Below are 17,949 nucleotides of genomic sequence, written 5' to 3'. Positions count from 1 at the left end.
ACCCCGGCAGACCACGGAAGACATAACAAATTAACTTAAGGTGGTACTACACCCTCTGATAAATTTTGTGACTAATTTTGCATTTTTCTCAAAAAATAATTACACACGGGTAACAAAACAAGACAAGTGGTTCATTGTATAATTATGTTAAGAAATGAGGTACATTCTAGTGGTACCTCTTTTCTTATATCATTCACTAGGTCGGACATACGGGAACATTGTCCCCTTCGTCCCCTTTGCACAAGCGCGCATAGCAACCAGCTCGAGAAAGGGGAACTGCACATGCGCACACCGTTATTTCCCCTTTGTGACGTCAGCCCGACCAAGAGAATATTATAACGTACCGCTTGTCTCAAGTCACTGAAATTCCAGTGTAAGTAACTGGATTCCTTGCCCCTATAATATACATAACTTTTGTTTTAACAGTGTGTTATTATTTTTTGAGAAAAAGGCAAAAATAGTCACAAATTTATCAAGGGGTGTAGTACCACCTTAATCAACAGGTGGTGGTCGCATTGCATTCTCTAAATTCAGTACATTTTCATCGTCAACCGTGTAATTGAATGGGATTATTTTGAAATTTTAAAACGCTTGAAATATCACAAACAAATAGGCCTATGTTAATAAATAATATAAATACATGCTAAAAACCGTTGGGGTTCGATAATGAACCCCACAAAACTAACCGAGTATATGGAAAATGCCATACGGCCAGGCGGTTTCACAAGTTGCCGGCTCGATCATGTAGGTATCCCAGGCAAACCTTATACACATTTGCTAGTCAGCCAAATTCGCCGACAATGTCAATGCATATTTACATTGAAATTTAAAACAACTGGTCAAGAAGGAAACCTACATAAATATGTTTTCTATACTTCACTTGACCCAAATATATGATTTTTATGGTGATAAGACAATCGCACATGGAATTTTAGAGGATTTTGATAGCAGTTCCATTAAAAAAACTAGTATCATAATGAGACTAAGATCTAGAAACACCCCCGAAATGCCGTTTTGGGGAATTTTGCTAGCTGAATCTTTTTGATGAAAGTCAACCTTTGACAAGATGTAACTTTGCTACGGAAAGTGCTCTGAAAAAAAGGTTTTCAGTTTTGGCTTTGTTCACTCAAGGGCTTTAATTTGATATATAAAATGATGCAGTTTGATGGCAAATTTGAATTCACCTAGCATACCTAGATCATGCCATTCGCCGCCTGTTAAGGCTAGCGCCCGTCATGCTTTCCTGCTGCTTGCCGCTGCGGCAAGCGGCAGGGCGTTTCAACCAATGACAAGCCTTTATTGTGTCCATTTGTCTGCAATGCGCATGCGCCACGCCGCTCAAAGGCAGGGTAGTATGAAACCAGCATGAATCAAGTAAGCTTCCACCAGCATGACAGGGGTAAGCCCAGGGGGGTAAGCTTACGAAACTGGCTGTGGGTTTTTATTATTTATTTATATTTTTTGCTTCAAAATGCCCTTACAAAGTTACATAAACATTAAATCTAAGATGCTTACAATATTGTGATACCTTTCATGCACTTCTCAGCATAGGAACTCCCCTGGGAATTACCCTTCTACTTCCCAGCTTCAGCTTTCCAACTCAAAAGACAGGTCAGCTGTTTTGTTAGGACGCCCTCTGCCTCTGTGTCAAATGTTTTTGTTTACAATTTCATTAAAAACCAAAGGGATTTTCCCACAGTAAAACATACAATACACAAAATCCATCCCTTTTCTTTTTAACACACAACACAGTAAAAGTCATACATATAAAGCGGCATATCAGGTGATATCAGGTGATATCAGGTTTTGATGATAAACTAAAACGATAAAAATAAAAATAATTTTAAGCCAAAATAAGAATAGGAACACTCGACCTTGAAGAAAATGTCGTCTCGATTGGACAAGAAAATCAAGGAAATGTCTGAAGATTGGGTGTCTAAATTCACCACTTAAATGTAAGGATAAAAGTGTATCTAAGATTTTAAGACGTAGAAATGTGTGTTGTGTCATTTTTAGGAAGGGAGAAGCTTATCAGATGTTTGATAATATTACATAATCATGTTATCTGTGCTGTATTATTCTGTAAAATATTTATCCTGTCCAAAGTTGCAGAATTCTGTAGCTTGTCACTTGAGACAAGTTTTTGCCTGGCAATGAGCCCTAGAACTCTGGCCATAGTATTAGTAACCGTTTTTACTTTACTAATAAGGCAGAAGCACTTTGCATTGAAAAACATACACTCTTAGATAGCGAGAACCAATGGCAATGCAATTAGAGCAAGCGTTAGACATGTTAGAAAAATCCAAACCATGCATTGATTGTGTCTAATTGCACTCCGCGTACTACGCGCAGTGTTTTCGCGCGCGTTCGCATCTCGTAGGCTCGATTCATTTTTGGGCGGGTTGATGCATTTATATTTGGTTCTATTTTCCAATATTTTTAGTGATAATTTTGTTATAAAAACAGCAAATATCACATGTTTTTTCTTCTTGTGTATGAAAGGAAACAGGACACCTCGCCCACACGGCATCTCGCCTATACGCCACTTCGCCTACGTGCCATCTCGCCCCCTATGCATTACAATGGCGGTTGCATCATGACGATCGATGTGACCGGAAGGGTCGTGTGTTCCTGTGTTGGTAGCAGACTGTACGATCAAGGATTCGTTCCAATGAATGCATGGGAATATTCAACAAATTTGTGTGTGTGTGGGGGGGGGGGGATGTGTGTGTGTTTTATAAATTGAGGCCCCTACCGTCCGCGTCCCGGTGTAGATTATGTTCGGTTTTTAACACACCGTGCTGATGTGGTTATAACAATATTTTTAAATATTTTAATATGCGTATGCATTTTTTCAACATGCATTTTTATAATTTGATAACTTCGTGTTAAAGTGTGAATATACGTGAATTTTTATGAAGATAATTTTTTATGAAGATACGGTAATTATACGGACAAATATGTCAGTCTTAATTTTCTTAATATTTTCCCAGCTACCATTGATTGTTAAAACTTTCAGTCTGCTTTTAATAACTTGATAACGTGAAAAAGTGCTTAAAATAATGTTTGGCTATTTTCTCCGAGACAAATTTAAAACAAACCGCTGAAAGCAGGGCCTGTGCTGTGCGTTTACGCCCTTTTTACATCGCTGGGTACTTGCTGCCGACTATTGCTTGACAAGTCCCCTGCGTGCCTGCACACCGCCAGCTAACCCACGGAATGGCCCGGAAATGGAATATACTGGATATACTATTGCGTGCTACGGTCACAGTGCCATTGATATGCATTGATTTACCCCCGTCATACCCGGCGATTTCGCGGAAGTCTTTACTTGCCAGCGTGTTGGAGGACGGGTGCGCAAAAAAAAAAAAAACTGTAATTGCGGGCCGTGTTAAAACATGTTTGTGCTTGTAAGTCCGGACCATGCACACGAAGACCATTGAATTATGAAAAATCATAAGGGTAATGAAAGTTGATTCCAAGTTTCTCATCATCCGCATCACTTTTTTTACATTATATTAGCTTATATTTTCACGAACAATAATTAAATTAATTTGATTGAAATATAAAAAAACAATAATTAATTTAATATGTCCGAAATGTATTTTTATTTTTACAGGTATGTTTTCATGAACAAAGAATTTATGGTATCAATTAGGCCCCTATTATATATTTGAAATGTGTTATTTTATTTCACAAATTAGGTTTACTTTATACTTCATATTATAAGTTCATACCGTGATCCAAGCACTTAAAAATGCCAGAATACACCGACGCACCTTCCTTGACAAGTCCGGGGCTGCCGTCGCATGCCTATACACACTGATGTACGATCGATTGCTTGACCGTAAGTCCCGGGTCAAGTATGCTCTCAGTTTAGACCCCGAGAATTATACGGGCCATGTTTTTTGTGCTTGCGACGTATTGAGCTGTATTGGAGGCACGCGAAGAACTTAAGTTGCAAATGTTTGCAAAACTGGTTAATAATAAATACGATTTCGGTAAAATTTAATTTGGGGGTTATTCTTTGTCAATATTATTAGTAACGCGCTCCCTTATAGGCCTATACATCCAAAGACCCATCAGTTTCTTCTTGTTTTCACGTAAAAGGCCAGCTCCCAGGACCATTTTGTGGAAAAAGTCCTAAGCTTTAGAATATGGCCCAGATGCAGAAAGAACTCTTTTTTTTTTTTTTTTGGAGCGCGAAAATGGAAAATGTTACTTTTGCGCGCATTAAACTGAACTTGTGTTTTGTTTTCTTTCTCCTATATTTCTATAATCTTTCTCGTTGACTTTGGTTTGTTTATTTGTTCCCTCTACATCCACTCCCGCACACACACCCAGGGGCGTAAATCCATTTTTGAAAGTGGGGGGGGGGCACAATGAAAATTATTAGTCATTGATACTTGGCGCGACAGCGCTGCACGTCGCGCCCTCGCGACGTAGGGGGGTGCCTGAGGGGGGATGTGCCCCCCTCATAAGTGAGAAACTTTTGCAAAATGAAGACCTAATTGAAGCCATTTGGTGGACCATTTTGGCACTATTATTGTGTAAAATTTTAGCTTGAAACAGCTGAAAAATTGTGAAATGAGGGGGGATGTTCCCCCCTCAGAAGTAAGAAACTTTTGCAAAATGAAGACCTAATTGAAGCCATTTGGTGGACCATTTTGGCACTATTATTTGTGTAAAATTTTAGCTTGAAACAGCTGAAAAACTGTGAAATGACGGCCTAACTTGTGGACAAGTCTTCACTAAAACAGAAGCGAAAGCGACCACTTGTTTATGTATACGCAGGGGGGGCGGAACATCCCCCTCAGACGTTGGAAAATTTTGCAAAATGAAGGTCCAATTGAAGTCATTTGGTTCATAATTTTTACACTGTTATCATAAAAACAAACAAAAAAGGGACCGAACTCAATTTGCAAAATTTTACTTGAGATTTGAGATTCGGAAGTCAGCATTCAGTCCGTCTTAAAACTGACTTTGGTGATAAAATGTGACGGGCCCTGCATATCGACGGGCCTGCAGTACAGGCTTTTGGGCCGAGGACCCGCCTTCAAGCAATTTGCCCGAAATAATCACAGGCCTATAATATATTATACTTACGATCGACCCGGCTGTGCGGATTGTTAGGTATGGGCAGTGATGGGCCTACTCAATTACGTGCAATTTAACATTTTTCTTCTCTTTTCTCCCTTTTTCTTCTCTTTTCTCCCTTTCTCTTCGCTTTTCTCCTTTTTCTTCTCTCCTTTCCCTTTTTTTTTGGGGGTGGGGACCAAAATGTGGGGGACATTTGATATTGTGTCCCCCCACTTTGAAAAAAGTGAGGGGACGTGTCCCCTGTCCCCACCCGATTTACGCCTTGCACACACCCCACATAACACTCAATACACCCCCTTCTCGAACACACCTCGAAGAATGGAGCGCAAAAATGGAAAATGTTACTTTTGCGCGCATAACTGAATCTGTGTTTTGTTTTCTTTCTCCTATAATTATAATCTTTCTCATTGACTTTGGTTTGTTTATTTGTTCTCTCTACGTCCACTCCCGCACACACACCCCACCTAACACTCAATACACACCCCTTCACGAACACACCTGGAAGAATCAAGCGCGGAAATGGAAAATGTTACTTTTGGGCGCATAAATCCGAATTTGATTTTTTTTTCTCGGTGTTTGACGGCGGTGTTTGTTAGAAATCAGTAAAGAAATATGATGTGCAATATACAAGGAGGTATAGACATGATAAATGAAAGAAAGATAATATAATAATAAAAACAATGAAGGAATTATTTTACACAATTAGCCTAAGTGTTAATTGTGTGTATGGCCAACCTGATCATGCAAACGACATCCGAGTAATTATAGCTTCCAAATCTGGGTGTTTGATAAGCCTAGATAGGGAAGACCTACTCGTAGACACATGAACAGGCAAAATAATGATCTAAATTTATATGAAGTTCAAAATGAAATCATGTATGGTATTTGATAAACCTAGAAGACACGGTGCGCGTGTTAACAGGATCTAGGAAAAATAACGAGTTATATGAAGTTTAAAATGAATCATACCTGTATATAAAGCCAAACAACCTACATCTTCCAAATCTGGGGGAAATAACGAGTTACGTGAAGTTTTAAATTAAATTATAGCCCGTATATCAATAAAAACATTTATTACACAAAATTTTTCCATTTGTTTGAACTTTTTACCCAGGGTAGATCCGATGTCTTACAAACATAATGAATTTTATTCCAATGTATACTCAGTGGACATGTTTAAACATTACAATGCCAAAAAATCAGCATGATCAGGGTTGACAAGTATTATGTAAAACGATCGTAGGCCTACATTATATGGCTTTATCTCTTGGCCCCGACTCTTGACAGCTCAGTTTCGGCACACTAAATTAATAAATACTATAGTACGTTTAAGGGACCCTTGGACTGTGTTTGCCAGAAGAGAGGTAGAAGGTTAAATCTGAGGGGCATGTGCTTGGTTAGAATGTTAAATGAAAGTTTATACTTGGCCTAGCACCTACTTTAAAAAAAAAAATCTTTTCCCCCTTTGAAACGTTATTGTATTGTCAATGGTCATGTCATATACATAAATAATTCAAACTTTCTGACTTTGGTTTGAGCTGAATACCTAAAGCCTTGCATTTGAATCAAATAAATATATTATATAGAATACATGTTAAATACTTGAAGCCAAATCAATTAAGTATAACGAGTCAGATCATGATGACCGCGGTGTTTATCGGGGTGTTTATGCTACAACATATGCGCAGGTGCTCCTTTGTTAAAAGGGAAATCCCTGATGAGAATGTTCAAAAACTGAGTAGTTCTGTGAAAGTCCCGGGTGAAAGTCCACTATAACCGCCCCACCCAAAAGGAATTCGTCTTCATGATCTTTCTTACGCCATGTGAGATACTAGTAGTGATCATAATCTGAGCTAAGCATAGTTTGGTAACTATAAAGAAAAAAGGTCCTACTCGTCGGACTATCAAAAAGCTGAGACGGTTAAATAATACCGGTAGCATTGATGCCAGTACGACATAGCGTACAAGCTTAAACATATTTAAATCATCATTATCAGTTTGTTTTATAGAGCAAAGTTCAACACCGTATAAATTCTATATGCATGAATAAAGTGCACATGACATAGGCCTTCGTGTCTTCCAAATCTAGGTTTATCAAACTCCCAGATTTGGAAGTTATATGAAGTGGTCCTTCAATAATGTGTGATTTGCATAAAAAATAGCTTCCTATTTAAATGTTAGTTTTCACTGATAGCTCGTACTGATCGCATTATCCCCTTTTAATTTCGAGCCAAACAAATGAGGTAAAACGAAGAAAATTGCTATTTCATTCTGTGTATTAGCTCGCCGATCATATATTATCGGGAGCTAAAGGAAAATTATAAAAGACCATGGACCCAAACTAAACCGATCAGATGACCGCGAGTCGGACTCAGATGCCAACAACAAGGAAATCCATCCAAAAGTGGCAATATAATAATAAGAAGTTAAGAATGCAGTAAAACATAAAATCAGGCCAAATAAAAGAGGAGAATAAAAGTAAAACAAAATTGTGACTAAAATATTTTTTTAAAGTAGAACCACATAACGAAACAATAACATAACACATAGGCCTAACAAAAAGTTAAAAAAAACAAAAATAGAAACAGAACAAAAAGGCCTAAATCCAAAAGAAAGCAAGACCAAAAAGCATACGCAAAAAAAAAAAAGACATAACATTAATTATTGATACAGACAAAATAAAACAAACAAAAACGCATAATATACAAAAAACAATACGATCGTACCAAATTAGTATATAGTAGGCTACAAAACAGTACAAAATAAAGAAAAGGATAACCCGCCAAACCGAACCAAAATAGAACTAGAAACGTAACAAAAACAAGCAAAAAGCCATAGGCCTATCCCAAACAAATTAATTTACCAAACAAAGAAAAGCATAAACAACAGTACACTATTAAAGGAAAAAACTAAATTGAAAATATAACCAAAAATCCACTCAGACAAAGCTTTAATATTAAAATCCAAACGAAGAAAAACAAATCAACATTAAACAACATAACAAATTATAGCAAGAACCAAAAACAACAACAAAGCCAAACACTAAAAAAAACACATTACGAAATATAAAAGACGATTACCCAAGAAAGAAAACATGCAGAAGTCCAAAAGACTAAAAACGGTACCGTAGGAAACATAGGCCTATTAAATTTGATGCACTACACTTTCCTTATTTCGGACACACAATATACTGAGCTACTATTCTAATTGCCGCTATTAGGTGAGGGGGAAATACAACTATTAATATTACTTCTCAACTTCAAATCACCAATCATCACCTATCGACACCGGGCTATTCTCAATACTACACCATGTGGTCACTCCTCACTTGACCTATTCTCGTCCATTCAATGGGGCGATTTAATGAATACATCATTGATAGTACGGTCTGAATACACACACATCCTGTGCGCATCGATCGTATACATCCACAATGCCATTGCGTTGCATTGCCGCTATATCTAATTAGGGGGCGAGATGGCACGTAGGCGAAATGGCGTGTAGGCGAAATTGCGTGTAGGCGAAGTGCATTGTGGGCGAAGTGTCCTGTATTCGTATGAAATAGGTTAATGAACTTGTATTACTTGTTGCTCGAGAAATTAGACAAAATAATGCACTTGCGCTGATGTTCATGCGTCTAATGCACTCCCCCCTTCGGGGCTCGTGCATTAGACGCATCAACATCAGCGCGCGTGCATTATTTTGTCTAATTTCTCTTCCAACAAGTAATACCAGGGCTGTGACACTCGTATTCAATCCCTGTATAAAAAGTGAAGTCACTTCACGGCAGTTTGATTGACATTGATTGACGGTTACTATGCCGGTTGCTATGCAATCCAGTGCGCAGCCTAAAACTTACGTACTTGTGAACGGCTATGATGCGCGTTTGGTCAAAAGGACTTATCCTGTATTTGATTGACAGTTGCTAGGGCATTTGAGTGCGCAAAATTTGATTGGTTAATCGTCAGGTTAAAATCTCCTCAATCTCGAACGACTGTCGAGGAAGTCTATTTCGAGCTATTTTTCCAAGATGGCGCCCATCGACTGCCAATTATACGGACCCTTTCCGGCAAAAATACAGCTTATTTAGCCAGTCTCGTCATGGGGTCCTCGGTTATAATATTTTCCTACCATATTGAGCTAACTCCTCAGCTATTTGGTTTTTCACGATATGATAGTAATGGAAAGATTCGACCAAATGTTCGCCGTTTTCGCCATTTAATTTTTTTTGAAACGATGACGTAAACATGCATCAACTCTTCCACAGAAAATACACTCCTACACAGCCATGCCATCACATGCATGAAAGCGCATAGGCTGAATGACTGACTTCGTTTGCGCAAACGAGTGGCTTATCCTATAGTATATTGGTACTCGAGAATCCTTGGTAATACGCGTTCATTAACCTATAGATAAACAAAAGTAGAAAGCACTTTAATGCTTGATCAAACTAATTAATGCAAATCATGAAATCAAAAAATGCATGAATGTGTTTCAGGTCGATTGCTAGTAATAAAATCAGAAAATAGGGGCGATCTTTTCATTTAAACCACCCGTCCCAAGCTATATTAGGTCAAAATTACCAATCTATTAAAATAAACTTTTGCATCAAGCAGGGTTCGATTTAGAGGGGTTTTACATGCACAAATGCATGTAATTTTGGCTCTGTGCATGTAGAATTTTGCCTGTGCATGCAAAATTTTGTGTTATTCAGTCCATTTTGAGGAATAAATCAAAGTTGTGCGTGTAAATTTTATTTTCTAAATCGAACCCTGGCATCAAGGTAAACATGTTTTTATAGGTATCCCAGGCAAACCCTAGTTAACACATTTGCTAGTCAGCGAAATTCGCCTAGACCGGGACCCAAACACAATGCATATTTACATAGAAATTTGAATTTTTTTCGAAAACAGGTCGGTGAAGGAAACCTACATAAATATGTTTTCTATACTTTGACCCAAATATATAATTTTTTATGGTGATGATCAAGTCACACATGGAATTTTAGAGGGATTTTGATAGCTGTTCCATTAAAAAAAGCTGCTATCGCCATGAGACTAAGATCTAGAAACACCCCTAAATGCTGTTTTGGGGAATTTTGCTAGCAGAATCTTTTTGATGAAAGTCAATCTTTGACAAGATGTAACTTTGTTACGGAAAGTAGTATGACAAAAATGTTTTCAGTTTTGGCTTTTACTCAAGGGCTTTAATTTGATATGTAAAATGATGCAGTTTAATGGCAAATTTGAATTCACCTGGCATACCTAGTTTTTAGCTTTACAAACATACCTTTTATTTCATCGAACAAGCTTTATTTTGTTCCAAAATCAATGTTTTTCCCTCATTTCACAAATTCTTTGCCATTTTCCACTTATACGGAAGTGATACTGATTTTACGAAGGTATGTTTTTTGCATTTCCGATTATTTTTGAATTGTTTTTTAGACAAAAACTTTCTAGCAGAAAACCGTTTTCACTTCTTTTCAAAAAGTTGTTTTAACCTTGCTTTTTACCCCATAATTTCCCTCATTTATCGAAGCCCTGTCCTCCTTCAAATACATTAAACCTTGACTCCAAAGTGTTTGGCAACTGTTTAACCTTGAGGCAAAGGTAAACCTTGATGCAAAAGTAATATTAAAGTCCCTATATAGCGAGGGTGGTCTAAAGGAAATGGTCACCAAAATAGGTATGAAAGGCAAACTAACACATTTGCTAGTCAGCCAAATTGGCCTAAATCGGGCCCAAACACAATACATATTTACATAGAAATTTAAAAGAAAAGATTTGTCAAGGAAACCTACATAAATATGTTGTCTATACTTCACTTTCAAGACCCAAATATATATGAGAGGGATTGTGATAACAGTTCCACATAAAAAAGCTGCACTATCATGAGACTATGCTACATGTATGCTGTTTTGTTTTTTAATTGATGCATTAAATGTTGGCTGATGAAATTTTTTGATGAAAGTCAATATTTGACAAGATGTAACTTTGCTACGGAAAGTGCTATGACAAAACGGTTTTCAGTTTTGGCTTTCTTTACTCAAGGGCTTTAATTTGATACAGTATATAAAATTATGCAGTTTGATGACAAATTTGAATTTACCTTTCATACATAAATAAAACATCGTAGTCATACGCAGCGCAAACTTATAAAGCCGGGCAAAACAGATGTGTCATTTTATTTATCGGTATGACATTTTCGTTATTGATGCTGCCCTATTTAAGTTTGCATTGAAATACGGTCTATTAGATTTTGCCGCAGTCAGGCCACTGAATATTTACTGATTCTGGATTCAAGCGTGTAATGATGTATGATAATGATGTAGTAGCATTAGAGAGTGTTCATAAATATTTTGGTGGGGGGACTGGGCACTGAAAATTTTTGGAGTCAAAACTTTTTGGACCCCCCCTCGAGAGAACCTGAAGATTGTTTGACCCCCCTTCATAGCCATGCAAAACTTTTTGACCCCCGAGATGTAACGCTCAATAAGAAGTAAGGTTTCATGGATTTTCGACACGTTATAAAGACATGTAATGTACGGTAGGTGGCCTAAACAAAATTCATACTTTAGTCTTTATCTTTAATATCCTAAAATGCATGTTAAGATACGATCACTGAGAAAATAAGTTCTTGGCAGTACACAATGCAGCTAAGTAAGCATTGTAACGCAAGTTCAAAATACAAAATAACAATGGTGTCAAAACACCCTGGCAAAACATAACAATATGATGACAACAAATTAGCACTAACTGCTGCGAAGGTATTCAGATCTTTCTAGGCTGTATATTCGGCTTACTGTCGTTTTCATCTGACATACATACATGTACATGTACATCACAATATCACTCACCCTGATCTCTTTCCACAATATGGTATCCATAAAGGGTATATGGAATACTGTTGCAGTAATTTATGTGCGCTGAGTGTGAAAATTTTTGCATGAATCTACAAATTTGGTTAAAATCAAAGGTTAATTTTGGAATTAAAATGCAGGACGTAACTTGGAACAGCCATTTCTGACCAATCAGGAGCCAAAAACAATGAATTCTGTTTTGTCTTGATTTAGTTGGAGCATATTGTCCACCGTCCATTCATTTATTCTAGCAACACAAGATGTTAAGTTATCAAGAACACATTCACAGTCCCCTATGATCTTAGGATTGAATTCAGCAAAAAGTTGAATGTCATCCACGTAAGCATGAAAAGAAACATCATATGCACGAATGATGTCACCAAGTGGGGCGGTATATAACGTAAACCCTTGAGCCCTGAGGAAGTGAGTACATGAGCAAATGCTCTTTGGAAAATGTGTTCTTGACCTTTACGGTGCGGTTATGAAGACGTAGTAAACCAAGATTTAACGACACCTCCCATGCCAAACCTAGTCTGAAGCCTATGAAGTTAGGCAAACATCAAGCGTCTGCCTGACATATCTCCCGGAGGGGTTACTCAAGTTTGGTTTTGGTAGGGGTGTGCCGCTGAAAATTTGAAAGTGGACCCATTTTTGTCTCGCCTGAACTTTGTTCAGGATGGGACTTAGTAATCACTATTTCTGTCTGTCCGTCCGTCCGTCCGTCCGTCCGTGTGTGTGTGTGGATGTGTGTGTGTGTGTGTGGATGTATGTGTGTCCGTCCGGAGCTGTATCTGGGTAACCGTAAGACTTACGGCGACGCTTACTTGGTGGGAGGAAGGGTATCCAAGTTTGCTCCGAATCGTATGTTTTCGGTGAAAAATATGCAAATTAACATAGCTAATTTGCATAATTTATGCAAAAATCAGCGCAAATTGATAGCGGAGTTTGTGGACAGACTATCTCAAGATCCGTCGGGCACATGGTAACGAAACCTGGTGACAGGAATGATACACACCTGCTGATCACCTGATTAGTTTTTCGGCGAAAAGTATGCGCATTTAGTTGTTAATTTGCATAATTTATGCGGAACGATTCTACAAATATGGTTGGAAATCTGAAGAAATCCGCCTTATGGAGCTGTATCTGGGGATCCGTAAGATCCATAAGCCCTATGATGATGAAACGTGGTAGGGGTAGTATGACCAGAGGATCTCAACCCGATTTGATTTTCAGCGCAAATATGGTAATTAAGTACCTAATTTGCATAATTTATGCATAAAATGCAAAAACCTATTTTCTCGGAGACTAGGGGTCGCACGTTCTTCAAACTTGGTGGGTGGGTGCATCTTCACCTCAGACAGAACAAGTTTGTATTGGTTAGTGCGTCAAGGTCACCCGAGGTCATCCAGGGGTCATCTGAGGTCAAATGACTAAAACTGTCGTATGGGCACGAAACTTGGTGGGTACGGTCAACATAACGTGGTAGGGGGTAGTATGACCAGAGGATCTCAACCCGATTTGATTTTCAGCGCAAAATATGGTAATTAAGTACCTCGGTTGCATAATTTATGCGTATTTGATGCGTATCAAGCAAAAAACCCTTGTGAACAGCTTATCTGGAGATCCGTATGGGGTACAGTGACGTAACTTGGTGAGGAGTAGTGGGGCCAGAGGTTCTTGACCTGATTAGATTTTGAGCGTAAAATATGGTAATTAAGTACCTAATTTGCATAATAAGCAAAATACCTTATGAACAGATTATCTGGAGATCCGTATGGGGTACAGTGACGTAACTTGGTGGGGAGTTGCGTGGCCAGTGGTATTTTCGACCTGATTAGATTTTCAGCGCAACATACTTTATCCAATTTCGTGAGGTCAAAGGTCACATACAAGGTCAAAGGTCAACTGAGGTCACCAAATCTTTTAATAACTAATTTTCAACTGTGCATCACATATCCAACTAACAGCTTGATCGATCATGTAATTAAGGAAATATGACGACTTTAAGATAGTCGCTTTCCATGTAAAAGTATAGCAAAGTAGCACTTTCAATGAGTGATAACTCGTAAAGGAAGCATCTTTCTGTTTTGATTTATTTCATGAAATAGTTCTTTGGTATTGCCAAATTTGATTTTTCAGCGCAACATACTTTATCCAATTTCGTGAGGTCAAAGGTCACATACAAGGTCAAAGGTCAATTGAGGTCACCAAATCTTTTAATAATTAACTTTCAACTGTGCATCACATATCCAAATAACAGCTTGATCGGTCATGTAATTAACGACATATGACGACTTTAAGATAGTCGCTTTCCATGTAAAGTATAGCAAAGTAGCACTTTCAATGAGTGATAACTCGTAAAGGAAGCATCTTTCTGTTTTGATTTATTACTTTGATGAAATAGTTGTTTGGTTTTGCCAAATTTTTGGAAGGTCATTACGGGTCATCTGAGGTCAAGTTATTAAAAACTGTCGTATGGGCATGAAACTTGATGGGTACAGTCAATATTTCAAGCCAAATTTTTGGAAGTTCATTTTGGGGTCACCAGGGGTCATCTGAGGTCAAATTATCAAAAACTGTCGTCTGGGCATGAAACTTGGTGGGTACAGTCAACATTTAAAGCCAAATTTTTGGAAGGTCATTTTGGGGTCACCAGGGGTCATCTGAGGTCAAATTAGTGAAAACTGGCGTATGGGCATGAAACTTGGTGGGTACAGTCAACATTTAAAGCCAAATTTTTTGAAGGTCATTTTGAGGTTACCAGGGGTCATCTGAGGTCAAATTAGTAAAACTGTCAGATGGGCATGAAACTTAGTGGGTACACAGTCAACATTTAAAGTCAAATTTTTGGAAGGTCATTTTGGGGTCACCAGGGGTCATCTGAGGTCAAATTAGTAAAACTGTCGTATGGGCATGAAACTTGGTGGGTACAGTCAATATTTAAAACCAAATATTTGGAAGGTAATTTGGGAGTCACCAGGGGTCAACTGAGGTGAAATTAGTGAAAACTGTCGTATGGGCATGAAACTTGGTGGGTACAGTCAACATTTATAGCCAAATTTTCGGAAGGTCATTTCGAGGCCACCAGTGGTCATCTGAGGTCAAATTAGTAAAAACTCGTATGGGCATGAAACTTAGCACGAGGGATACAGTCAACATTTAGAGCCAAAATTTTAGAAGGTCATTTCAGGGCCACCTGGGGTCATCTGAGGTCATATTAGTAAAAACTGTTGCATGTGCATGAAACTTGGTGGGTACAGTACAGTTACCATCAGCCAGATAATCGTGCCCAGCCGATAACCGCCAAATTCATTTACCTCTCTACCAACAGTTATCGCAAAAGCAGGCGGTCACAAAAGCAGGCGGTCACAAAAGCAGGCGGTCACAAAAGCAGGCGAGACTCGTGGTTCGAGAACCGCCTTGTTAAAGAACATTGGACCCAACGAAAGTCAAAATTTTCAGCCAAATTTAACCCAAATTGTCAAAAATTTTGGCAAAATTGGGATATTTTCCGAAAAAAATTGACGAAAAAATACCCATCCATATAAATACCAAAATTGGCTTAGAAAAAGGGGTTATTGATATACCAAAAGGCCGAAAATGCTACCCACGTCCCCATATGGGCATTTGTACTGAGTACCCCCCTGGGACATGTCTCAGCTTGTGGAAAGTAATAACATCCATTTTCATTTCCTTTCTTTCCCCAGTGATCAGCTATAATCCTTATTGACACAAGTCATCAATTGAACAGCACAATGTCTCTTTATGATGTGGAGCGGTTTGAAAGTAGGCCAGACCCGGATCTGATATGTTGTATCTGTCATTGTGTGCTAGATAATCCAATGGAGAGTCCATGTCAACATGTCTTCTGTAAGGTGAGTGCAGTCAGAGTAGGCCAGATCTGGATCTGGTCTGTTGTCATTGTGTGCTAGATATCCACTAGAGGATCCATGTTAACTTATCCGGTGAGCGGCGAGACCCGGGCTATTCCATTTAAAATCCACACTCCCCCAGTTGGAAAATTTTGGCATAATCTTCCAGGGGGGAGTATGAATTTCAATTGGAATGAACACAGTAGGCAGCTACATTTGAATATCATACACCCTCTGAGAATGATTCAATCTGAATCTTCCACGGAGGGAAGGTAGGTTTTTCAAATAAGAGTACACATACCGTATTTCGTCAAATAGTCGCCCCCCCTCAAATAAACGCCCCCACCACTTTTTTCAACCAAGATGTTTCAAAAATGCCGATATTTCCATGCTATCTTGTGTAGTAAGCTTACCAATTGGCGAAAATCTGGATCAGAAACCCGGAAGTGAGCCAAAAGTCAGTGTTTCTAGTTCATAGTTCGTCATTTTAGCGTGTGTTTTTAGTTTACCTAATGATTTTAACGGGAATTATCGTTCTAAAATTGACCTTGAATAAACACCCCCCTTGGGAAAATGTGACGCCCCTGGGGGCGTTTATTTGACGAAATACAGTAATTTGATTCCACTAATACACGTGTGATGTTTTTTATCCTATCAGCACTTAGAGGCTTTCTTGCACACTAGTGCTTTAGAAATGTCTTGTATTATTGTTTTATAGAGTTCCATTTCAAATTCATACTCCCCCTGTGGAAGATATTTTCAAAAACTTCCACAGGGGGAGTGTGAACTTTAAATGGAATGCTGCATTTTACCCATCATAGCATGAATATTTTCTGTCACTGCACAAGGTAGCAAAAATATGATCCCAAATAACTATGTAACCCATCACATCAAATCATGACAGTTGTCAGAACTTAAAGCCTTAATTTAATAATGAAAATGTGAAGGGAAAAATAAAGTAAATAAGGAATTTATATATTTTTCTACAAAATTCACTATTTTATATCTAACATGAATGGATCAGCATTTGCAATGCTCTCAGCCCCGTATGTTCCTATGATTGTAGGTTTCTAGGTCCACCCTTACTAAGGCCATCTTAATTAAATCCTGAATCTCAAAGCTTCCGCGTGCATTAGTAAAATCGTTTGTGTTATCCTCTTTGAAAATCAAGAAATTCATTTCTTTAAAACAAAAAGGAGAAAATAAATTTCTTTTCAATTTTTCAACACAAAACAGAGAAGAATTATTTTGTAGCAGTGACTTATGTGTCTACTGCAGGTATTCCAACATACATTGAATACTTTTTGCACAAAATGCTTGTCCCAAAGCGCATTCCACATTGGGTTTTCAAATTCTCACAAGCTTTGAGACTCAGAATTTAGTTAAGGTGGCTTAAATTAACAACTTTGATTTTTTTTTGTGCAAAAATTGAGGATTTTCAACCATTTTGGGTGAAAATAAAGTTGGTCAAAATTTTAAAAATTTTAAAACTGGCCTTAGGTATTTAAATCTACTTTTTAAAAATTATGAAGAATTTTTTTTTACTGAAGAATTATTTAAATTTGGGTAAAAAAACAGGGTTTTGGGGGATTTCACTAAATCAGAGCATTTTTGCCCAAATTTGACCACAGATGGATTCGTCAAGTCTTTGCCATTTGAAATATGTATACTTTTATATACTTTAGACCAACAATTCAGAAATTACAAGGCCTAAAATTTTCCATAATTCCAGGGTTAAGACCAACCCTAACAACTATGGTATTTTTTGCTTGCAGATTTGCATTGAGACATGGCTCAATAATCACAATTCTTGTCCTAGTTGTCGTAAACGCCTCAGGGAGTCCAAACTGAAGCCGGCACTGCCTATAGTGAAGAATATGATTAGTCGTCTGATCATTAAATGTGAAAATGCTGACCAAGGTTGCAAAGCTAAGGTAGGTACACTCCTAGTTGTCGTAAACGCCTCAGGGAGTCCAAACTGAAGCCGGCACTGCCTATAGTGAAGAATATGATTAGTCGTCTCATCATTAAATGTGAAAATGCTGACCAAGGTTGCAAAGCTAAGGTAGGTACACTCCTAGTTGTAAAACGCCTCAGGGAGTCCAAACTGAAGCCGGC

At 38.1% G+C, this 17,949-nt stretch overlaps 1 long non-coding RNA gene across 1 annotated transcript; it reads left to right on the top strand.

Annotated features, from left to right (window-relative positions):
- Positions 1-1,794: 1,794 nt before the first annotated feature.
- Positions 1,795-17,890, top strand: LOC140144809 (uncharacterized). Its single transcript, XR_011857941.1, has 3 exons — positions 1,795-1,955; positions 15,667-15,834; positions 17,607-17,890. It is a non-coding gene; the product is annotated as an uncharacterized lncRNA (long non-coding RNA).
- The last annotated feature ends 59 nt before the right edge of the window (positions 17,891-17,949 follow it).

The sequence above is a fragment of the Amphiura filiformis genome, unplaced genomic scaffold (genome assembly GCF_039555335.1).
Source record: "Amphiura filiformis unplaced genomic scaffold, Afil_fr2py scaffold_83, whole genome shotgun sequence".
Lineage (NCBI taxonomy): Eukaryota > Metazoa > Echinodermata > Ophiuroidea > Amphilepidida > Amphiuridae > Amphiura > Amphiura filiformis.
This window is presented reverse-complemented; position numbering and strand designations above follow the sequence as displayed.